General features: G+C 42.4%; 1 protein-coding gene across 3 annotated transcripts in view; it reads right to left on the reverse strand.

Moving 5' to 3' along the window:
• KCNJ16 (potassium inwardly rectifying channel subfamily J member 16) overlaps positions 1-15587 on the reverse strand; it is a 34840-nt gene extending 19253 nt beyond the window's left edge. Inside the window, exons 1-2 of one of the 3 annotated variants that reach the window (XM_087750514.1) lie at positions 15518-15587; positions 2824-2929 (exon numbers count right to left, since the gene is read on the reverse strand). The gene's annotated coding sequence lies outside the window, so the exon portion shown is untranslated. Of the gene's footprint in view, positions 1-2823; positions 2977-15517 lie in introns of all 3 variants that reach the window. The other 2 variants (XM_087750513.1, XM_087750512.1) reach the window with 2 other exon arrangements.
• Between the last annotated feature and the right edge of the window lie 8657 nt (positions 15588-24244).

Here is a 24244-nt window from a genome sequence, read left to right on the forward strand (position 1 = left end):
TTACTGGAAATGGATGTTCTGTTACCAAACATTCTCAGCAAAAGCTCATGGTGAGAATATTGGGCAAGAAAGGTAACTAATAAAAGAAAGAAGGGGAAGGCATCAGCCAATCTAGAGAATCTTATTCATGTCAGAGAATACTGAGCAAGGGGAATTAGCAGTGTCCTGTTGAAAGGCAGAAACTTTCTCAATATGAAGTGTTTTCCAACTGATCTTTCCAAGAACTATTCAGAACCTCTTCTGGCAGAAGGGTTTCTCAGATTTCAACCTTTTTGTCTGGTAACGTTTCTTTTGCAAAAGTTTGTTTCTTTAGAAACAGTTTCCTGGACAAATGACTGATACACCAGTGCCTGCTCTTTCTGCCTCCAGAATGACAGATATAGAAATCTTGGTAAGAACTTGACTTGTATTTCTTACATTTCTTCCCTTCTGTTGCAGTGCTGAGTTGTTACAGCTACACTAATGAAACCCATCTAAAATATGGATTGCCTGGACATTGCCTGAATTTAGTGAGTTTGCAGCTGGTTAAGTCTGATTGATCAACTGGCATTTGCTAAGCGGTGCTAAACCATTTATCAACATGTACTATAATCTTGCATTTGACAGTACATAGATCAATTGTCTGATCTCTGGGGAGCTTGGCTGACTTAGTAGCACCAATCTTGTTACATCAGTACATTCACACCCGTTCAAAAGCAGTAATGAAACAAGTGCATGAGAACGTTTGCCCCCATTTCAAAAATGCCCATCAGCATTGTAGAATGTGTCATGTAGATGCCCCAAGCCTTCTTTGCATTGCTTTAAATCATGTAAACAAAAGGAAATGAGAAGAGAAGAGAAGAGAAGAGAAGAGAAGAGAAGAGAAGAGAAGAGAAGAGAAGAGAAGAGAAGAGAAGAGAAGAGAAGAGAAGAGAAGAGAAAAAGCAAAATGAAAATGCAGAAGTGCTGTGAGGCTGGTTAGTGAAGTCTTTGAAGATCATGTAAGATAAGAATTTTCCTCTTTTCCTTCTTTAAGTGACTAATTTCTGTTACTGTAACTAGCAATAGGAATGTTTATCCCCACCAAAACTGAAGCATTCACTTCCTCTTCTACATCTCCTACGGTTACTTGAAAAAGCACTTCCCTCTCCATTCTGGCTCTAGCAGGAAAACTTATAATAATACTACAAAAAACACTATCTAGAAAATAATTTCTTTTGTGTATTAAAAGCTTATAGTCTCACTCTGTATCACCATCCTCACAGGGAATGAGTCAGGTGTAATAAGAAACACCAGCTCAAAGTTCCCAGGAGACCATGCTACCAGAAGAAAGGAAGGTGATGTAATGCAAGGACATTGCAAGCTTTTTTATAGTAATGGTCATATGGCCAGACCACCTCACAGACCCTCTCTAATCTGGATCACCTCTGTCTTCTTCCCAGGCTCACAGCTCTGTTATAGCCACTGCCACGGGAGGAGAGATTCAATCCGAAGCTACAGCACAGGCGCAAGTATCTGAGGAAGTTTAACAACAAGGAAGATGCAGTAGCCAGTGTTATGTAACCAAACCCTGGCAAGGGCTTTGCAAGCCATGCAGTGAGCAACATGACCATTGTATCGTTGTTCTCTGCCATCTTTTAACTTGTTCTGTCTGTTGGGTTAGTATTACTAGACAGGTTATCTTCAGCAGGCACACCTTGGCAGGAGGAGTGAAAACCCTAAATATGCAGCAAGGAAAGGAAATCCTGTCCACCAGTTTGCCTTCTATATGACCTTCCCAGAGCCTCGGCCTACTTAGGAAGATATTACAGAGTTTTCACTACAGTTTAAAATCTCTGTTCAGGATTTAGAAATACAGGAATAGGGGTACCTCTAAGGTAGATGAACATAATTCTTCCTTTTGTACCTTTGTTTGCAGATTTTCATGGCATACTAGGGGATAGAGTCTCTCAGCAGACTCCTTACACATACACGTTCCTGCACAAGTACAGATTCACACAGGTCCTCATGCACAGACACTCAGATCTAACAAAATTGCATCCATACTTGTATTTCAGGCCTTCACTACTAGGCACCCTCTACTACAATTGTTCCAACAAACTGGTTGCCCAGACCAGATTCATAAGGCAAGCTCTGGGGCAGAACGATTCTTCTGACTCATACTCATTTCAGCCAACATTTCTCACAGTCTGTAACCTTCAATTTCCTCTGGTATGAGCTGAAAGTGCCTCTGCTGGTCTGCCCTCCTAACTCAAGAATTCGTGCAGGCAGTTTTGCTGCACCTTAGCTTTGTTCCTCCTGTGGTAATGACAAGTTGGATAAACCCCACCACAAATGGACAGACAGGAATGGAGGAATGTAGGAATTGCCAAACTGGATCAGACCCACAGTCTGTCTAGTCTCGTATCCTGTCTCCACCAGTGGCTAATACCAAATGCTCCAGGAGAAGGTGTAAGAGTCCTGCAATAGGCAGCTTTGGAAGAATTTCCCTCCTCATTAACAAGTTCTTATCCTGATCTTCAGTAATTAGAGGCTGGCTTCAGCCCTGAAATTACACAGCTTAATATCCTTCCCAAACATGTGTTCATACAAGCACTAATGCTCTGCCTCTTTTTAATATTCAAATGAACACCAACTCTCCTTCTGAATTTCAGAGAGAGAAACTCTGTTTCCAAACAACAACTAACAAGCTGCCAGGTTACAATGCAAAACACACTTCCAGTTGAACGAGATATTCCCATACAGGTTGTTTAGTTAGTTTAAACCTCTCTAAGGTAACAGAATTTATGTTTAGATGTACACACAGAGACAAGCATAATTAAGTCAATGAGAAATGGGCTTTACCTTAATGTCTGCTGAGATCTGAAAGAATCTCTGCTTCACTCCCTCCTTTCTTTTTCTCTGTCTCTCTCCCTCTCTCTTGCATGGCTGGACTGACAGGTTGGCAGAGCTGAGAAGGACAGGTTGGGTTTGTTTTTTTAGGCACAACTCCTCCCCCTCTCAAAGAGAGAAAAAAATGCAAGACTGTTTGGGAAAAGTTCACAGAAAATCCCATCCTTTCAGCACATTAGAACTGACGAGAAATATGCTACATTTGGGAGCCCAGCAGTTTTCCGATTTTTTTTTTTCTCATAAAGGCTGAAGATCTACTTTGCAATAAGTATGAAGCAACCAGAGGATTTATACCAGGAACTAATTTGACCCCAAACCTTTCCCATTTCTCTGATAACTGATCCAACAGATAATTATAGCCCCTTTAAGGCAGCCTTGACAAGAGGATTTTTGTAAAAGTGGAAAGGGCTTTTTGCATGCAGCACAGATATCCTTGGACCTTGGATTTTATCCTTGCATCCCACCACCACTACATATAATAAAAGCCACCAGTAGGTGTCTGAAGTCCTCATTTTTCCCCCAGAACCCTCTGCTGCTGCTAACCTGCCTGCACTCGCAGCAGAAAGCAAGTTATTTTAAATTGTTCTACTCCATCCTCTGACTTGGTTGCATAAAGACCAGCTTGCCTTCTGTCACTGTCACCTGAAATGTGATAGTAATCCCAGAGAGCTGGGAGAGATCTTTAGCAGTCCACACTGGCCACAAAAATGAGGTCAGTGTAAAAAGAGGCATACGCAGTACAGAGCAATGCTATCAGTTGTGTGCTTCCACAGGCCTCCCCAGGTGTCCTGGCTCACATAGACAAAATACATTCCTAGAAACTCCTCCTACTACAAAGTTTTTTAACTCAACCCAGTAGAAAGTGTTACACACAAGATGCAGACAGTGATCTTACCCTAAGCCTACCAACAGGGCCTTCAGATTAGGGCTGTGTCAAATGAACTCTGCCTGCTCCTACTTCTACTGCTGCTTGTGCCTGTGCCCACCTGGCCACGGAGTTTTGCTACTGGGGACCCATGGGCAGAAATTTTTGTTAATAAACGCTAAGAAAGAGAAGCCAAGAGGTTGGTGGCTGGTGATGAAATAACCTTTACACTTCCACTTTCCTGCAATCCGTCAAAAGAATGGAGAGACAAGTCTCTTTTGTGCTCTAATACTTTTCCTAAGATGGCAGTTTGGGCACAAATCTGCAATTTCTATGGCCTGTTCTCTGCAGAGTGGCTGTCTCCTCCTTACCCTGCTGTTTCAAGCAAACATACAGTAGACTAATGACAGTGATCTGCATAAATTTGCATCACAGACTCCTTGAATAGAATCTATATCTCCTCTGGGTCAGACCTGCAGCTGGTTTATAACAATGAAGTTTCACAGACTTCATTTACCTGCATCACTACGGTTGGCATTACAGTATTCAGTATGCTGAATAAGTAACCCATAAGTATTCCAAAACTTCTGGAAAAAAACAGCCAGTTTAGTTTAACATTATGGTGAACTAGATTAGAGGTGAATTCAATGGATATCACACAAAATAAGTATGACAACATATACAATAATGTCCAGGTATTATAGGAAATACCAGGGGAGGACCATGTCCGTCTATTCCAGGACCGAATTCCATTCCTCCCTGGTCTCCTGCAGAAGGCGTTTTCTGTCTCTTCTGTCAGGCAACTGTTCCCAATCGTGTTCAGCTCCCTACTTAAGATTTCCAGGGAGATAACACAAATGCTCAGAAATCTTTCCTGCCAGTGGAACAAGTTAACTGAATCCAGACACAACTGGCCAAGGCCAGCACCAAAGTTCAGTGATAATGAATCATGGCTGAATGCACCAGTGCCTGCTGAGTGCCTCTATGAAGTGAGAAACTGTTCTTAAGGTTACAGCATGGTAACGGTCTTCACGTTTCTGCCTTAATTTCTAATACAGAAGGGATGGGGATAAGAATGTATTAGCATTAAGTGTGTGCCAGTCTCAGCATTACAGTATCAAAGGTAGATTTACTAGCAGAGAGATCCAGCTGTAGCTTGCTTTGGCACTGATATATAACAGTCTTCTCAGTCCTCCCTCCTCAGCATTATGAGGCTGGAGATCCAGATCCCTCTAAAGATTTGCAACTTGCAGAATCCTTAAGGAGGCAGGGTAGATCCAAAGGGTTTTATTCTCTCTGCTGAGCCCTATCACCTGCCCCAACCCCAAAGAGGCAGTACAACACTCCAGCTTTACCTCTGGCATAGTGACCCCGCATGGGCCTGTGGGGTCCTGGAGGAGGAGAGAAGCGAAGCAGCATTGCAACAAGGGAGAATGTGCCAATCCCCAGCTTTAGCTTCCTGCTCAGAACCAGACCAACCCTGTGATGCAAGCCTGGAGTGTGACGTGTGTTTGTGTGGCTAGGCTGTGTCCACCCCAGGAGCTAAGGGTCCATACAAGTCAAGAGCTGGTCCATAATTCTTAGCAAAGAGAGTTGCTATAAGAGCTTAAAATCAGTCAATAAATGCACTTCAATTAAGTACTACAGTGAGGTCAGATTTCTTGTTTTTCCTGTTTAACTAGCAAGTTTCAAGATGGTCTAATAATGAACCCTCAGAGCACAGCTTATTACAGCATCAGAAAGGCTGCAAAATTGCATACAACTTTGGTTTATTATACCCAATTAGTTACACTCCCTTTAAAAAAAAAAAGAGGAAGGAACATGTCTCATAGTATAGGAACGTAATCCAAAATGTCTTGATGCCAATGACAAGATTCCAATGGCTTTCAATTGACTATGGATCGATACAACTGATATAAATCTGGGATTTTCACGTATTGCTAATGATGTTAGACTAGTGTTTCCCATTGATTTTCAATTGGATTCTGTATGCCCTGCTCCCCTGTCCTGCTTTGAAAACATCTGTCTTAATGCATACAAACACTCGTTTGTCTTTGCAAGTTTCTTGGGCAGGTACAGCTGAGCAGATACCAATCACACTGGAGCCACCTATGTATTGCAAAGGGGGAAAGGGGAAAAAAACCCCACATTTCAATTCCCAGCTTTTAGCCTTTGAGAGCGTGGATCACTCAAGCAACCTTGCAGTGGTCACTGATCTACATCGATTACCTCAAACCCCAGCAACAACATGCATAATCCAGGCTGCCTTTTTTGAACTGGCTGAGTCTGTTGGTCTAAATTTCCACCCATTCAAAGTTCAAACTCTCTTTTTATTACCTATAAACAGCAGGTGCTTAAAGTTTGATAGGGAGGTGACAAGCCCCCTGCAGAGAAGAGCAGCAAATGGGACAAGGTATGCTATCTCCAGTGCTTACAGATTGGTGGTCCCATGAAAACCAGCACAAAAGTTCCTGTTAACTCAGAAGGCACAGGTAAGCCATGTGGACGTCACAGACCCTCTGGCACCTCTGAGAGGACATTCAGACATTTGGGAGCTACAGAAGGGCTCTAGCCCTTTTACGTGTGCTATTGCACAGGGAGAATATTTCAGTCTGGGGACTGAATAATTCACCAAGAAATCAGCTGGCCAGTGTGGAAATAATTTTAAATGAACTGAGCCCTTAGGTATTACATTAACTGGATCTCTAGGGAAGGATGTGGATTATTGCAGCTGAATAGAGCCCTTATTTATCAGATGGAAAAGGTTAATGTCATTTCCTTTCCTTTCCTCCATGGTTTTTCTTACCACATCACCATTTATGGATAGCATGAGGTGCAGACAGTGTAAGAACATGTGCTTGATTGTTTAAATGACCAGAGCTGTTACTTTAATGGGGGGAGGGGGTAAGAAATTAAGATTTCTTCTGGTTTCCTGGGGGGAATTACAGGGCTAGGAAACATAAAACACTGAAGAAAGGAAATGGGCTTGTGGAGCACCTGGTCTTTGATTTGACATCCAAGAGTACCTAACTGAATGAGGGAATTTTTGCATTCTCATCTACTGTGTGTGCATAATAAGAACCAGGATCAAACTAATCTAATATCCTTATTTCATACTTTATAAAGAAAGAGTGCATTAAGAAAGGTCATTTTTTTTTACTCCTTAATTAAGTTTAAATACAGTTAAATTAAGTTCTACTAATAAAAAGTCTATGCTTTTTTCTAACTTGCCTCTGGAGTCTCGATAGCTGTTGACCTAAAGACAAATATCAGAGCAGTTCAGCTATCTATTATATGCTTTACTAACAATGTCAAGAAGGCAATTCTAATACCAGCTATGGAGACAATTTCCATGGCAATAAGACTGAGAGCAGTGAAGACTCAGATTAAGAGAAGAAAACTCTTTGTGGTAAAAGGCTCAAGAGACCTAAGTTTATTTCCCTGTCTCTAGTACAGTATATCCTTAGGTAAGCCACTTAGGGATATCCTCCTCGTGTAGTAACAAAGGTGAACCTAAAACACACTGTCTGCTGTCAAAGTTCAAGAGAAGGATGATCACTTCTGACCACTTGGAAATTCAAGAATGCCAGGAACTGGCTCCCTCTATGAGTCAATGGAGAAAGAAGAATATGGCATTTGTGTTAGGCTTCTGAGTACAGCCCTTCCTTCTCAGTGTCTAGAGGTATCCAGATCACTCAACACAGGTGTCATGCATATTACTCCTTGCCATGCCATAGATAACAGATGGTTTGAGTTCCTCACCACCCTCTTGTTTCCAGAGCCATCAGCAGAACTTAACTCCATGCTAGGCCCCATAAGAAGACATCTGAATACATCTGTCGATCTCTCTGACTACACAGAACTACAAGATGTGAAATTGCCTCCTAGCTTCAAGGTCCCGCTGCTTCCCTCCCCCTGAATCCAACTCTATGTTGGAGCAAAACTCAGGCATGCACCTTTCCTGTCTCCACATCCCACTATCCATGGAGAGAAATCCAGACTGAAGGGATGATGAGGGTCAGGACCTCTGTGCATTTGCTGGATGATTTAGAGGTAACCTTTCTGCCCCAGCTTCCCATCTATGAAACTGAGTCAGTAGCATTACCTTACCTTGCAGAGGTGTCTTGAGGACAAAAAATGAATATTTGGCGGCACTGCAATGGGGATAGCTAATTCCAGCTCTGAATGAAATGAGGAGAAAGATGCCCATTGACTTATATGGGATTTAGAATGAGCTCTTATTCATTTTACATTAGCCACTGAACAGCCATTTGAGGATAGCAGTGAATTACTATTAATACTTGTGCAGTTAAACAATCAGCACCTAAGTTATAATGGAGTAAATTAATGTATGTATCTAAGGCAACCACAATGTGACTATTGAGTTGGCTTCATGAAGTGAGTATTTGCAGAATATGAAAAGGAGGACATGTAAAAGCTGAGTGCATCTGTTCTGATTTTTTTTTTTGCCCATAAGGGAACAGCTTTCCTGGACAACCAAGCAGCAAGACATTATAGCAAATAGTCTTTCACATAAAGCCAACCTTGACTTTGTTGTAATTGCTATGTAAATATAATCCCACTCATCAATTAAATGCTACTTTCCTGGGCTGGAACATTATACATGTTCATTGAGATGGAATCCCTGTCAATTCAGTTTGCTAACTCAGTATTCATGTGCATTAGCCTTGGAAAAGAGAATGTGATTGCTTGAATAAATTCAGCCACTACCTCCTGCATCCCTGTATCATTTGACATGCGTCAGTCTGACTGTAATATGGGTTCAGAAATATGTTGCTATGGAAATCCTAAATATTCAGTTCTTGGCAGGAAAATTCAAATGGGATACCTGATAAATAGAAATAGCCCACGCCTTGCCAACTGCATAGCTAACCCCTTGGTCCTAAGATGTTACTGAGAATCAGGAAGTCACTGTTTTCCAAAGTACCTGAAGAAGAAAAAGTCTTAATTTTCACTAACATTTGTACTTCCAGGTCCCAGTTTCCTTAGTGAGTCAGGAAATCTCTCCCAGAACTTCCCATTGTACAAGTATAGTCTCTCCAGTGGGGTTACATTATTTTTGAGCTGTCTGGATCCAGCCAGTTCCACAGGCCAGAGGGTAATTGTTAATGGTCTCTGACCACTTAGGTATTGCTACTCAGCAGTAGCCCTTGCACTCAGGATGACCTATGCTTTCTGTCCCTGTACACCACCCACACGGGGCCAGCCAGTGTCTGACCCCTTGTTTTATGGTTATTGTTCTGTGTGACTGAACATTCTTAATAATTCAGCACGGTTCTATAGCTGTGCTGTTTCCTAAGCATAGTTGCAAACTTTACAGCCCAAAATACAACCCATAAATAGATTTCCCTCTCAGGCAGAATCCAGCAACTGTTTAACAACATACAACATTCCCCTGCAGCAGTTTAGCACAAGAAGTAATGTGTGTCATACCTAATTAAGCTGTAGGCAGTTCAGGCTGGAGACCAATTCTTTGCTCTGTGTTGGTAAAGCAGCACAACAGACCATTACTGGGGGCAGGAGACTGTAATATTTAAAATGTCAGTAATTGTTACTGGGGAGGAGAAATTAAGTTCCACAGAGCATAGTGGACATTGTCCATAGACATTGAGGTGCTGGAGCGTGTCCAAAAAAGAGCAACGAAGCTGGTGAAGGGTCTGGAGCACAAGTCTGCTGAAGAGCAGCTGAGGGAGCTGGGGTTGTTCAGCCTGGAGGCGAGGAGGCTGAGGGGAGGCCTTATCACTCTCTACAACTGCCTGAAAGGAGGCTGTAGCGAGGTGGGGGTCGGTCTCTTCTCCCAAGTAACAAAGTGATAGGATGAGAGGAAACGGCCTCAACTTGTGCCAGGGGAGATTTAGGTTGGATATTAGGAAACATTTCTTCACCGAAAGGGTTGTCAAGCATTGGAACAGGCTGCCCAGGGAAGTGGTTGAGTCCCCATCCCTGGAGGCATTTAAAAGCCGTGTAGATGTAGTGCTTAGGGACATGGTTTAGTGGTGGGCTTGGCAGTGCTGGCTTTACAGTTGGACCCGATGATCTTAGACATCTTTTCCAACTGAAACAACTGATTCTGCAATTCTTCAGTAAAGCAAGCTTTAGGGCAGGAACACTCTTTCGAACAACTTTTCTCCCAGGAAGTGCTGCAACAGCACTTTGACCTCGCCTCCCTTTTTCTTCCCAGTTGCAAACCGACCCGACGACCCCGGGCGCGGTGCCGAGGGGCCCCGGGAGCGGCGCGGCGGGCGCGGGGCGGGGGCGGGCGCTATCCCTTCAGCACCACGGGCCCGGCCGCGCCGGCGCCGCCCCCGCCCCCGCCCCGCGCGGGCCGGGGGCTCCCTCCCGCCGGGGAGCGCGCAGCCGCCAGCGGGATGGAGGGGGAGCCGCCGGCAGGGGCATCCAGCAAGCTTCCCGGCCTCCTTGACGGTATTAGTTACCAGCTTTAAAACTCAGGCCGTTCCAGCTATTATCTCAAACCTTCAACGCGAGAGAGCTTCCCGGAGCTGGGATCTGCCGGACGCCGCCCGCTCGTACTGAGCGGGATTATCTCATTCTTCTGCGGTGGAGAGGAAAGAAAAGAAGAAAATGCCTTTCCCTCGTTTTAGGTTTCATATGATTTTGTACTGGAAAACAAATTAACCTAAGAGGATTTTCTGAATTTGAGCTAGGAACAAAAGACAAGGTGAAAGTGTCTGAATTTTGAAAATGCGCCAAAGTCCCAAACGAGCAAATCCTTTTTCTGAATGTTCTAAGGCCTTTCGTCAGCACGAAAAGAATATAGAGAAAAGGTGCTATTTTTTCTGAGTTAACAGAAAAGATCACCTAAAAACTATTTTCAGTGAAATACTGATTGTGCTTTCTCCTCTTCTCAAAAAACGTTTCTCTACATAGAATTATGCCAGAAGAAAACAAAGCAACCATGCAATCTATGGACCTGATCTGGCAATTTAGATAAAACTATCATTTGGGTTAATGAAGGTTAGAACTTCCTTTGTCTAAGACATACATCTCTGCCATTCTCTTGAACATTAGTAATTTCACTTTCAGCTGAGACTGTTTCATACTCCACTACTGCAAAATAATCTGCCTACCAGCTAAATAAACTTAGTTCATCTCATGCTTCTTCATTGCTTCAAGTTGGGTCTGGAGGGAGGAAAGAGCAGTCTTTAGGATTGAGCAAATACCTGGGAATCTAATAGGCTCCTATGACTCCAAAAATATTTGGTACACTTATTTTCAGCTGAGAATTTTTCCATCAAAGACAGAGAATTTTAAGTTTCTGTTCAAAATCAGGACCTCCATAGTATCCCAGGTTTCTGTGTCATATATTTAAAACGTATTCATAGCTGGCCAGAGAAACATTGAAAAGAAATGCTTCTGCTTCTATCGAGAGAGGAGATTTCTAAACACTGGTGGAAAAGTTTACTTAAAGGACTGGATTTCTCTTCCTCCAATGGAGTTCGTCATTTACATTTGGCAACTTCCATGCCTTTGTGCTGAACAAAGCAAAGAATTGTGCAGAGCAGATTAAGAATAAAAAAAAAATCTGCATCAAGAAGGGCTGTGAAACAGGAGTAGGAAAATATTCTTGTCAGACAAACCACTCTCACCTCAGGTACACATACAAGCTAAACACTTCAGATACAACCATCCAATCTGCCTGTACATTACAAAGCCTAATTTTGAAGATCTATAATGTATGATACTGCAGAGCACGGACGGCACCAGTGTTGCATATTCTGTAAATTGCAGTGGCTCTCAAAAGCGTGTGAAGTAATTTTATCTGCAGTCACTGGTTTGTACGTTATTTATTTTGTGTCTCAAAATATAAGAACAATATAATGCCTGTTGGCTTAGTGGTGGAAATTGATTTGGGTTATCAAATGAAGTATGGTGAAAGTCTAAGGTGCCCTTACTGACTGCTTGCTCCTTGTGTTTGAACCAGAAACACACTATCTTCTTGACCAGGTGTTATCAATCACAGTCTGTGTGCTTGGTTCCAATGGCTACAAAAAGTAAACAGATACAGTTCAGATTGCAGAATCTGCCTGTCCTTCCCTAGCGTTTATTACTTTTCTTGCTTTCCACCACCTCAGAGTTTTCTTAGGTGCTTCATCCTTTGACTCAAATGAGGAATGATACTACATGACTTCTTAAAAGATTTTTTTGCAAAGCTCAGAGATCCTATGCAGCTCTGACAGCACAGCAAGAACTGAATTGCCAGCAGAGGGGGAGAGTTAGAGAGACATTGTGATCTGATTTAATATCCACTGAAGTCAGTGGAAGTATTCTCACTGACCATGTCAATAAAAAGAAGGAAAAAACTTCCACTAGAGACGTTTGTGTGGTATTTTCTCCAATTCATGTTTTCTAGGTCCTATCCATAACACTAGTTTTCCTTGCTGTCTATAGTAAAGAGCGTTCCTCACTTTTTCTGTACAATAAAAAAAAGCTCTGGAAAATGCAAGGCCACATATGGTCTCACAAACAATGATTAAGATGAAAAAAAATCCTCCTTGACCAGCACAAAAAGGCACTGAGCAGCTTTAAGCAGAGAATGCTGTATGCCAACCCCTCATGCCCCTAACAGATATGCATTTGATCGTGTGCTGTAAGTCCTTAAGCACATTGTACAAATGGGGCAAATCCTCTTTTGGAATTTACTGACTTAAAAAAATGAAAAGCAACATAATTCCATTTATTTTAACATCATTAGATTCTGAAAAAGAAACCCTGATCGCATCATGGGATAGTGTTATAGTAATTTCTATGATTACCACTGCATTTTAACACTTGACACCTCACATTGCTGCTAGCCAATGGAGTCTTTTGCTGTGGAGTTATACAGGAGATAAAAAGCATGTTAAGAGCTGGAGTGAGGCACGAAAAGCAGTTGCTGCTTTGCACTTTTTTCCCCAAGAAAGTCTAATGTATTTATTGTCAGAATAATGCCACTGAGCCTGGATGGGGCAGTGGTGCTGGCAAAGGATGCTTTTCTGCTCTCTGTTTGTATGTCTCTGAAGCATGATAAGGTGGTATCCTAGGTATCCTATCCTTTACTATCACCAGGCTGGTTTTGGAACTGGCTCCTAGCATTGCACTAAAAAAAAACAAACAAAAACAACCAACCAAATAAACCAAAACTAAATCCCAACCAACCAATGAACCAAAACCCCTACGGGGCGCAAAGTCCTGTTGGGCCAGGATTCTTGCTGCTGGCTCTGTCACATCGGCAGAGCCAAAAGTAAACTCAGGCACAAGGAGCTTGTCCGCTTTTAATACAGGCAATATAGAATTTAGCCACTTCTCATTTCCTACATTCTCCTCTGGAATGGCCCTCAAGTAAGTTCCTTATCCACGTTTTCCTTTAACCACTTCAGTTCTGAAGCTGAGTTGAGGCAGCTCTATTGGCCTAAGCCATTAACCAGGACAAAGCAATGAAGACCTTCCCTGGTTCCTTTTTGATGTGTGTTTGCTTTCACCAACAGGTAGACTGTCCTTTAAGTCTTATGAGAACTCCAGTTCTCACTGGCCCATTGGCTCCTTGGCTCCTTGTCAAGCCCTTCATCTTCAAAGCACTGCATCCCCTTTTGATGCCAGCATCTTTATTTGCATTTCGTTGCACCCAGAACAAGCTAGGTAAATACGTTTAAAGTCCAACATATGCTTTGTAGAATTGCCAGATTGGAAAAAAAAGTGCTCAGGAAAGGGAGAAATCCATGGACTCTTAACAAACATTAAACTCCTGACAAAAATGAAGGCAAATTCATCCTCTGCTGACCTAGGTCACCTTTGAACAGACACAAGGTTCTTTATCAACTTGCCAATTCTCCCATTCTCTTAGAGAACGGGTTTGTGTTTTGTTGTGTTTTCTTTGCTTGTTTATCTCTTAATCTTTGAGTAAATTGCAAAATCTGAATTCGGCCATTGTAGAAACAGGTTCAAAGCTTCTCAGCTGACTTCCCACTTACTTCACAACCAAGGTGCCAGTCTCTTGAAATACATGCACCTCCTCATTTACTTTTTCTATCTTATGATTCAGATTTTTATAGTCACTTGGGCCTGTATTCTGACATCCTTCCAATGCATACTAATTTATTCCACCAATACTCTCATTCATTTCAGTATTCTTCAGTGGGAGTAAAGTGGCAGAATCTAGCTATATGTGATAGATGTTTTGGAAATATCTGTTAGCCACATTATCATCCCTGCATCATCCCTTGCTTATGGTGCCAATGGTCTTTAGGGCTAAATAAACAGCTGGATCTGATCAAAACACATAATAGCAGAGTCTTTTTCCTAATCTAATAGGCTGACAAGAATCAGAGATGTGTGAACTACTCCCAAACAGCTATTTATAGTCTCTTTTCAGGAACTATGAAGATGGTGTGTCTTCACAGTGCTTAGTGATCCTGCTGCTTTCACATTTCATAATGTGCCTGCAAACCTCTGCTAACAGATTCCTAAGTATTTAAAGGCCAAATACTTTGATTGCCAGTATAGCTCAAAGATAATGTGAAGGAACTGCTTTCCTCTGAGGGCAGCACATACCATGTTGCAAATGCTGCTGTAATATAAATCAAAACGCAAACTGTAGCTGCAGTCCCTTTAGAAATCTCCTCTCCAGCAGCACTCAATAGTTTTGGACATGCTCATCCTCACAAGGCAGCACACACGCAGAAGTACAGAGAGGAGATTGCACCTGGGTCTTCTTAAAGAATGTATTGGGGCTGAGACATTGTCTGCTTAGATGGAGATCACACCTGAGTTACAGGATTTACTCATGGAGTAAAATGGTATTCTGAGCAGCTGGAAACAGGAACGATTTGGTTCTTCTTTTACTGAAGTTTGTAAAACCCATTTCTATGAAAACGTTATTGTTTCTAAAAATGTGTGACATTTATCTAGTTATACAACACAACGAACAGCTACTTTTTAAATGTCTTTAAGTACTTGTTTTAACTTCCACTCTTGATCTTCACTCATATTTCCTTTGATGTATCACTATGGCTAAAGTTCAGTTATATCGTTTTCCATGTAAATTTATGTCACAGCAAATAAAAAGAAGAGTTGAGCAAGTGAATCCTTCTCTCTGCAAACCAATTTTGAGCCACCACATAGCATACACAGATATTTAACATTATTTTAAAACAAGTATTCACACTGTATTGACAAAGCAACCAGAACAATTGTGGTAAAAGTAATTTGTGTATTGTGCTGATGGGTGCCTGCCTCACCAAGAAGCTTTCTCCTAGAATTCACAGCTTACCCTAGAGAAGAGGAAAAAATCAAGAGTGCAGGATGCACGCAAAACAAATGGTACAGCTGGTTTTTGTGAGCTTAGTGAAAGGACTGATGTAAATTCAGATCTTCAGAGTGCAGCATGCCTCTCCACAGCAAGAAGAGGCAGACCTTTTCAGACTTGAGCAGTACAGAAAAAAATTAGGAGGAAAACAATAGCTACAAAGATAAGGCTATTGGTGTGAAGAGAAGAGCGATGGAAAGCAGTGTGTGTGTACCCGTGAGTGTGTGAATGTCTGAACAAATTCACTGTGCCTACTCTTATACTATGCATACAGATACTTTTTCAATTTGTGTCAAATTAGGATGAAAATAGCTGGATGTATCTAGTGATTTAGTTTAGAAAAGACACAAACATCTTGCTACTGACAGGTTGTTCTGCCCTAACAGAAATGCAGAACACAGAAATGTGCAACTGCTTTCCCATACGTAGGTACGGAAACAATACAAAAGGTACTTTACCTTTGCTCATGCCTCCATGAGGAAGTTATTTCAAGGGTCTTTTGTTTCTTGTGTGCCAGCAGCTGTGCAACTGTAAAGAAAAACAGGAGTTGGGTTAATAATAAAGGTACAAGCTGCAGACTCCAAAGACTCAAGTTAAATATTTACTCCAGTTTGTTCTTGTGAGCAAACTCAGAGGGTCTGCTTTGCTAACTGCTGGCATCTTGAGAAACAGGTGACAGCCAATCTGCCACTTTCCCAGCTACCTCCCTGTCTGCAGCTCAGACACACACAGCAGAAAGCTAAAGTCACCTGTGCACATCTAGGCTAGGATTTAAAAAACAAGCAGCAGAAAATTCTCCCATGTAAGAAAAGCTCTTCACAACTCAAATGGTTCTTCAAATATTTACACATGGGATTGGATTTGGAATTACGCACTGATATACCACTTTAGAATAAACAGGTGCAAGTTTATACTTACATTCTATTTTATTTATTCAGAATTTTTTTCTACAGGAAGCCTTTTGTTTCTATATTAGCATGAGGCTAAGGTAAAGACTTCCAGTCTATGCAAGGAGTGCAATCGCCTTTTCTATCGGAGTCACTAGAGCAGGTAGCGTTACGTGTCAGTTCCTGCTAGGCAGACACCTGGAAAAACGTGAGACCCAGGGTGGAGCGCAGCCTTCGCCCCTGCTCAGAAGCTCTGCATTACATTCAGACTGTTCATTTAGGCACTTGAAGATGTATTTAAGGACTTAAAGATGAATTTAGGCCATCTGAATTTCCAGGTATGGTTCTGTACCATGCAAGGGCAGAAGCAGACCAGAAAGCAATCCCTGCACAGAGATCCTGTCCATTTCTGAACCTTATATATGAAATGAACCTGTTACAAAACCAAACCCTCAGCAAACCATAAGGACTAAACAGAGAAATGAGTTGGTGCAAGGCGGTATGAGGTTTCTCCAGCTGACACAGCCAGCCATTAATGGGAGTCAGTTATGCTAACTCACATTAATCTTCATTTTGCTGAATCCATCTCACCTTATCTTCTGTTTGGATACAAGAAGGCAGGCTCATTTCTTTTAATGACAACTCTGTTCTCCAGAACTGTACTCCAGCAGCTGAGGTACTAGGCTATGACTCCGGAGAGATGAGTGTAATTCCTAGCTCAACTGCTGAGCAGCTATACAACTTAGGGCAAAATGCCCTTTGTCTGTCTGGTCTATTTAGACTACGGGCTCTTTGAGGTAAGACCAGTTTCTGACTGGATATTTGTACAGCACCTAATACAATGGAAATCCAGTTTCAGTTTGGTAGTTCTGTAATACAAATTAATAACAATAACTAGACTTGACTGCTTGACAAAAAGCAAATAGTTTGGAAAAAGCTGTCTTAAATCTTTCTATCCCACTTCCCCAGACCAAAAAAAATCTACAAATGTTATTTCTTTTGGCAGCTGAAACTTAATCCTACCTTGGTTAGCATAACAGAGAGAACAGGAAGCACTGTGAAGGAATTTTTCATTCCCTGGGATGTCTTTGATCCACCTCCCCTCCCTTTTCCTATCAGGTAATTTTCAAATCTTGATGTTTCCAGTTAGTCTACGTATCTTCTTGTTTTGTCTACTTCAGTCAAGCATTATTTAACTTCCATTTCATGGATGAAAAACTGGTCTGCGTTTAGACTTTGCTGTTTTGTAAGCTGGAACCTGAGACCTTCAGGATCCCAAAAGGGAATACAGCTAAAATTCACAGCCTTTGCTGGTGGAAAACCAATCATTACTTTGCTTTAACACAGACAAGGTGCATTCATACATTACATAAATGCTAAACAAATCATTTAATCATTTTCTGTTGCAGCCACCACTTTTTGTCACTTAGAGTTAGTGTCTCAGTTCAACTTCCCACCATATGGAGGAAATTTTTTCACCATTATACATCTTGATTTATGCTCATCTAAAATGTGCAAAGCTCAAAACAAATTAATGTCTGTTTAATATTTGGGGTTCTGAAGGAATGTGTTGACCCTTATTTCAGTCCCACATGGAATGCAAGACTGCATCTCATGTGGGCAAGCTTTTGACAATAAAACAAGTAATAATTAAAATATGCATGACCCTCAAAGGACTTAATTACCACACACCGCTGAGTGCAGCCTCACGCTTGTAGCAAAGACAAGTCTGTAGCACTACAAAGCAGGAGATGACAACACACGCAAGATACAAATGAAAACAAGATCATCTGGGAGTAGATAACACAACATCCCCTTTGCCTGCAGATGAATGTTCCCGTCGCACAAGCTGAAGCTTCAGTAGCATGTGCAAAGCACACCACTTGGAACTGAAGCAGCTACATATGTACTGTCCTTTTTGTCTTGGCTCTTCCTGCTTTGAACCAATCACCGCTTGCCCTGCCTGATGATTGTAGCATGCTGCATTTCTTTTTAGCCTTGATTTGTTCAGATGGTCCTTCTTTTTCTACTTACTATCTTCTTTACTTCAGTTGCCACTGGCATTGTCTGCACCTTCAGGTTACCAGTCAAAAGTTCCTTAGAAGTCAACAGGAGTGAAGGCAATAGCCTGCCGTAGAAATTACTCTGGCTGTCCAAACAGTTCCATGACTGTCTTACAGCTGCTCCTGATCAAACACATTTGCCAGTGGCAGTGATGGGGTTAGCTGCACCAACGACAGAGCATCTGTCATCCATCAGATGGAAGATGTCATCTGTCATCTACTTCAAGGTAGGCTCAAAAAATACCTGTTCCCTAGGAGGGATTTAGCTCTTGATTAACAAAATATCTTACAGTCCCACAACTCCATGTATTCCATCCTGTAGTAAGAATACTTAGTCCCATTGTATGGATAGCAAACTGGGGTGCAGAGACAACAAATGTCTTCAATCATTATAATTCTACTTCACTCAAAAAAATAAAAAATAAAACAAAATACAATCCAACAGGGAAATTTCAGTTAACTGATTTTTTTACTCACACATACACAAATCTTGGTTTCAGGAGACTGCTATTGTGATAGTCCTCAATGGAACAGCAGGAGATGTATCCATAAATCCTTGTACCCAGACCCATACTACATAACGCCTCATTATATCCTTTTTTTTTTTTCCTAGACCATAATATACCTAACATTTACTACTAGCTATTGTGCATGCTTCCAATTTTCTGATAGCATGACTAACAGTAATTCTCCTTGGTAATAATGAAGAAAAATTGCTTGCAATGGCAAATAATGTATAATAATCAACAGTGGTTTTGTCGCCGATTCCTTTATTTGCAAAGCTGTCTATAATTGGAAGCCACTGGAACAGATAACAACTTGCTTACATGACTATCACTACTGACTGCAGCACTGTTAAGCCTGAAAGATGCCAACAGAACTGGAGTTAGACTCAAGTCTTTTGTGTCTTTTTCCCCCTCTCCTTTTTCTTCTTTACCCAGTCTTCTCTTCTCTTCTCTTCTCTTCTCTTCTCTTCTCTTCTCTTCTCTTCTCTTCTCTTCTCTTCTCTTCTCTTCTCTTCTCTTCTCCTCTCTTCTCTTCTCTTCTCTTCTCTTCTCTTCTCTTCTCTTTTCTCTTCTCTTCTCTTCTCTTCTCTTCTCTTCTCTTCTCTTCTCTTCTCTTCTCTTCTCTTCTCCTCTCCTCTCCTCTCCTCTCCTCTCCTCTCCTCTCCTCTCCTCTCCTCTCCTCTCCTCTCCTCTCCTCTCCTCTCCTCTCCTCTCCTCTCCTCTCCTCTCCTCTCCTCTCCTCTCCTCTCCTCTCCTCTCCTCTCTTCTCTTCTCTTCTCTTCTCTTCTCTTCTCTTCTCTTCTCTTCTCTTCTCTTCTCTTCTCTTCTCTTCTCTTCTTTCTTCTCTTCTCTTCTCTCTTCTCTTCTCTTCTCTTCTCTTCTCTTCTCTTCTCTTCTCTTCGAAAAGTTACGATAAAAGCTACAAAAAGTGACTGGAAGGCAGAGTAAATATATAATTTCCCTCCTCTTTACGGCTTGAACTTGTGAAAATCCAGGAACACTTTTATTATTATTCCATGGCCATTATTGACTTCGCTGTCCTGAAACAACGACATTGCTCAGAGCTCCATTTACAAAATGTATATACCACTGTTCTGCTCTCCTGCTTCCAGCTATTTATAACTCCCCAGGGCCCTGGAGCAAACAGCTGAGGAATGAGTTAGAGACTCAATGGCACTCAGTGGCACTATGCTTTTCTTTTCCCTTTTTTCCCTTTTAAAATTGAATTCTTTTCAGCATTAGCAGAATAAGACAGGCAAACAAAGTGTGCACAGAATGAGATGGTACAACGGCAGTCGATACCACCAGCCTGATGGTGCTGGTTTGTCACCGCCTGCAAGTACAGATGCTGTGGAGATGCATGGCCTAAATAGGAGCTTGTGCCTCGAGGATCAATGTGCACTGACTATGCACCAGCCTTTAAGTGTGTGTAGTGGGCTGTGCCCGGCAATGACTCACCGTTTTTTTCAAGCCCTTCTGGGGCGGTGGTTGCTGAAGGGACTTAGACAGGCTGGAACTACTCTTAACTTTATGTGTGTGACTCTGCCTCATCAACCTGTGCTGTGCAAGAGCCAAGGACATGTTAGGCTCCTTCCTACTTATCTAGCAGAAGGACGGAAGAAATTATAGACCCTGACTTCCATTGTTGCAGGATGTAACAAGAGAAGGATGGACTTATCTTGCTGCAAACAGAGGAAATTAAATGGAGATGTGTGCCCTTTTTTTTTTTTTCATATTAAAGAGTTCATTTGCAACCATCTTAGAAACATTTTCTCCCATTCTCAACCACAGACCTCTCCTTGGGCTTTCAAGGATGTGAGAGAAAGGGAGGAGATCAGAAAGAAGATGTAGCAGTTTTGTATTATTTTTAAGTGAAGTAATAAGCCTGGAAAATATAATCACTTCCTTTGCTTTGCAGCATTTCTAGGATAAAATGGCAGACCCTTCTGATGCACAGTACCACTCTCCTGCAGGTCCCAGTGTTTCACGGGAGCTTGCACATACCCTTCTGTGTTTCTGGGCCAGTATTCCTCTCCCTTCAACTGGTGGTTATCTGAACTGGAACATAGGGTTGAGAAAGGAAATCTGGGTGCTCTGGAAGGGGCAGCACTGGAACATGCTGTGATGGGAACCCTAGCAGGCGAACAAAAAATACAATAAATAAAACACCAGAAAGATAAATGTAATTGTTCTCAGTGAATGCTTGCTGAAAGGGACCCAGACCCCTTAAGGCTAAGTAAGCCCTGGAACAGCTTGCCCGTGGGCACAGGGTTTTATCAGTGGATGCTTTTCCATGCAGGCCACTGTGGTGTCCCTCAGGAAAGCCTCAGACCCTGCTGATCCCGCTCTGGGGCCACCGGAGGGATTCGGTTATTTTGTATTTCGCACCCTGTTATTCTCTACCTTGACAATACACGTCCCACACCGTGCCCCTAACGCTCACCCTCCTCACCAAACAGCCTCCTTATCCCCTCCCTATCTCTGAAGCCCCGCCTCGGGCCTCCCCGACCGCCGAGGGCTGCGGGCCCGCCGCGGCCCCTCCGCCCCGCAGGCCCGCCCGCCCCGGCACCGCGCGTCCCCATGGCAACGCCGCCCGCGGCCGCGCGCCGCGCCGCTATCATGTGACGGGCGGCTGTAAATGGCGGGTGTTGGAGCTGAGGGCTCCCTCTGAGAGGGCAGTGGGGGCCCGGAGGGGGCCCTGGGCGGAGCTGGGGGTCTCTGGCAGCGCTGAGGGAAAGGCAGGGGAAGAGTTCACAGAAACAGAGGCGGCAAAGGGTGTGTGAGAGGCAGAGCAGCCCTCAGACAGCCTGACGGGGCTTCAAAGCAAGGCCTGAGGTAGCAGCTGGGAGCCATCTGGGCGACGTTGTCGCCTCCGTTAGTGAGAGGGCCGCACGGTCGCCTCCAGCCCCTGTTCAGGAGGATGCAGAGTTCAGGCAGGGGCCAAAAGCAGGAGGCTTTGAGTTCTTCAAAGTTTAACTTTTCTCATGGCAGGGCCTGCTCATTAGAGAAATAAAAAAATGAAGGTGGCAGACTTGCACTGGCAGGTGCCCAGGCAGGGGCTGCCAGTCTGCGTGCTGACGCTTAGGGCAACGGTGTGAGGCCACTGCGTCTCTTCAGAAACCACTTTGCTTCTGTAACCAGATATGGGACCCATAGTGGGAAGCTCCAGCATCCTAGGGCAAAGCAAATTCCTGCCCAGGTTCTGATAGGTTTTCTTTAGGTTTTTTTGGAAGTCAAAGAGTGAAGAGGCGCAGCGCAAATAGCACCCCATCAGTGACAGAGTGGTTTTTGCAGGGGCTGAACCTGTGTAGGAATTACTGACAACTCAGAATACGGTCAGCTTGTAGTTATTGTAATGGCAGAGAACGTGGTGGTTTGACCACTTCCCTTCATCCCTTCCCTTCCCTTCCCTTCCCTTCCTTTCCAGCAGGATTTAAGAGAGCACAACTGACAGAAAAAAGAATTTGAGAAGGTCATTGGGGGGGGAAAAAAAAGTTGGCATGACTGTACAGATAATAAGAATTAATGATTTTTATTTTCCAATTTCATCTTTGTGCTTTCTTATGGAAACAGTCTATTTCGGGGTGATAGTTCTTCATTAAAAAAAAGAACAATTAGTGGAATGAAACTGGAATGGCAAACTGTGCTGCATTGTCAGATCCTTTTATGCAACTATTCTAGTAGACTTAATGAGTTGTAAGCATGTTTTTTCTTGCCTGTGTGCCTTCCTGGCTTTCAAAGTGCCAGTATAGGAATTGTTATTTTGAAAAGCAATGCAATAAAATTTTATTAGACAGAACAGGCTGGTTCTGCCCTGGTATGGACCAATTGCAGTGTAGGACGGAGGAAGCGACATGCCAAGCACAATAAGGAGTGAAGCGCTGGAATGTGACATTGGTATTTGTCTCTGATTGATTCTTCACCTTGGAGGAAAGATTTTACTCCGCAGGAAACTCTTTCCTCTTATTCATTGACAACTAATAGAGTTGTTCATCAAACAGTTGTCATAAAAGACAAAAATAGCTCTGAACCCCTACAACAGCCCCTCAGCAGCCCTAGGAAAGACCTCTTTGCTAATCCTGTCAGCTCCCCTGCCAAGCCAGGACTGTTCTCTGTGCTGCAGTTTCTGGTGCTTTGGTTAAGCTAGTTTCAAATGTTCCAAGAGATGTGGCCTCTGTTATTTCTCTTTGCAGACTGTTGCAGCCTAAGAAATAGCAGTTTCAGAAAGTTTTCCCTGCTATCTAGGGCATTTGTTTCCTTGACTTCATCCCATTTGTTATAGCTGTGTTTCATATATCACACTAAGCTATCCCTTTCCAATGCTGATGTTACATTTGGTAAAACAAGACGTGCAAACCAATAATACTATTTTACTTTTGTGAATCAGTCTCTCCAGCTCAAAATCATTATCATTGATCACTTCTGAGTGCTGTCCAATCTGATGATAGTATTTTTGTATGATATTACCCAAGAACTAAGTACTCTCATCTCTTTACAAATAGTTGTTGAGATATTTCCTTTTTCTTTCTTCACCTACATTCTTTTAACTTGTTTTTCTAATTCTTTGGCATATATAGTGGATGGAAAATGCTATATATTAGTAAATTCCTTTTCTGTACAGAGTAATGTTAGACTGAAAAAGCAGGCCTGAAGCCTGGGGTCATTTCCAGGTTTCACATGACTGGCCAACTGTGGTGTTCACCTACATATAAAAACGTAAATTATATTTCCATGCTTTGAAAAGGTAACATTTAGTAGCTAAAGTAATTTTTGTAAGTATTCATAAATGCTGTTTACATAATACATCATGATAATAAGATTTTCAGCTGTGACTGTGATACGATCTTGTAAATTGACTGTTATCGGAAGGTTTTATTTTTTTTTAAACAAGGATATAGCACAGCCCAGTAACTTTCCTCTGAGTGGCAGGTGGCTGCAGGACAGCACAGCACTGAGGCAGCGCTACCACCTCTTCACAAGCTGGCTTTCTGCAGCAGTCCCCCTTCTGGTGCCTTTCTCTGTAGGGAGTTCCTGGCTCTTTGTGCAAGGAGTTCAGGCACCTTTCCCAGGCCAGAAAACTTCAGTGGGTGAGACCACGTAGAGTCGTGTTTGTCACGCATACCTGACAAAGTATTTCTACAGGCCAAGCTTGATACCCACATGTTTCACATAAAGGGTACCATTAGGACTTTTTCAGACCTTTAAGTGGAGGATACAAAACCCAAAGCCTGTGTCACTGGATGAATGTGCAAGAATTTCTTGCAGAGACTTGAAGAAGCTGTTTTCTAAATTTAACATCACTTTAGTCATTGTGATTCTAATAAAAGTAATTAAAAACAACCCAAAACAAAATACTGTCTAAAAGAGCATATTTATAACATATCATTTATAGTAACTGCTGCTTTAGTAGAAGTCATGGCTGACAAACTAGGCAGTCCTCATTTAAATTTTTCTTTGGAACCAAATGTGTTTGACTTGACAATCATAATCAAACTGTTTTTCTTATCAAAACAGAACGCACCCACAAGGTTGTAAAAGTCAGAGGCAAAAAATGAAATGTGGGTGGGGAAAACAGTTTTCTTGTGAACTGGAGGAGATCATTCAACTGTATTATGGTAATAAACATGACCTGAATTTCCTCATTGAGATTGAAATAGCTTCTGTACGTCTTGAATGCATATTTCTGAGAGGTATGAGAGAGCTGAAGACTGTTGCCCAGGGATGTCATT

The sequence above is a fragment of the Nipponia nippon genome, unplaced genomic scaffold (genome assembly GCF_047370975.1).
Source record: "Nipponia nippon isolate SJK-2023a ecotype South Korea unplaced genomic scaffold, ASM4737097v1 scaffold_14, whole genome shotgun sequence".
NCBI classification, from domain to species: Eukaryota; Metazoa; Chordata; class Aves; order Pelecaniformes; family Threskiornithidae; genus Nipponia; species Nipponia nippon.